Source organism: Penaeus monodon, chromosome 20, assembly GCF_015228065.2.
Source record: "Penaeus monodon isolate SGIC_2016 chromosome 20, NSTDA_Pmon_1, whole genome shotgun sequence".
NCBI lineage: Eukaryota > Metazoa > Arthropoda > Malacostraca > Decapoda > Penaeidae > Penaeus > Penaeus monodon.
Genome location: NC_051405.1, coordinates 16,352,677 through 16,353,091, shown reverse-complemented (window position 1 = coordinate 16,353,091; position 415 = coordinate 16,352,677).

Here is a 415-nt window from a genome sequence, read left to right as displayed (position 1 = left end):
TTTATCAAACAAACACCATATATCCATTTATCAGTTGTCTATCTGCCTACCCCAAACCTCCTGCTTATTTTTATATATTTTTTATCCTCATACATGACTAACCTTTAATAAATATGCTTCTTATAGATTGTAAACATGTTTTGGTGAGCAGGGCGTGAAAGTTTTTTTGCGAAAATATTTTTTCGATATACATTGGTAAGCTCTTGTGAAATACATGCCGTGTCGAATATAACCAAAGTTACTGCTGATTATTAGGCAATGTTGATCATAGTTTAACAGGTATCCGTATATATTCTTAGGACTGCCTGCTATGTGTGGTGAAAAAGGGATACGTAAATTTGTTGTTGATATCCCCGGGTTTAATAACGAAATATGACAAAAGTTTACCGTAGAATTATGTAATGTATCATATCAA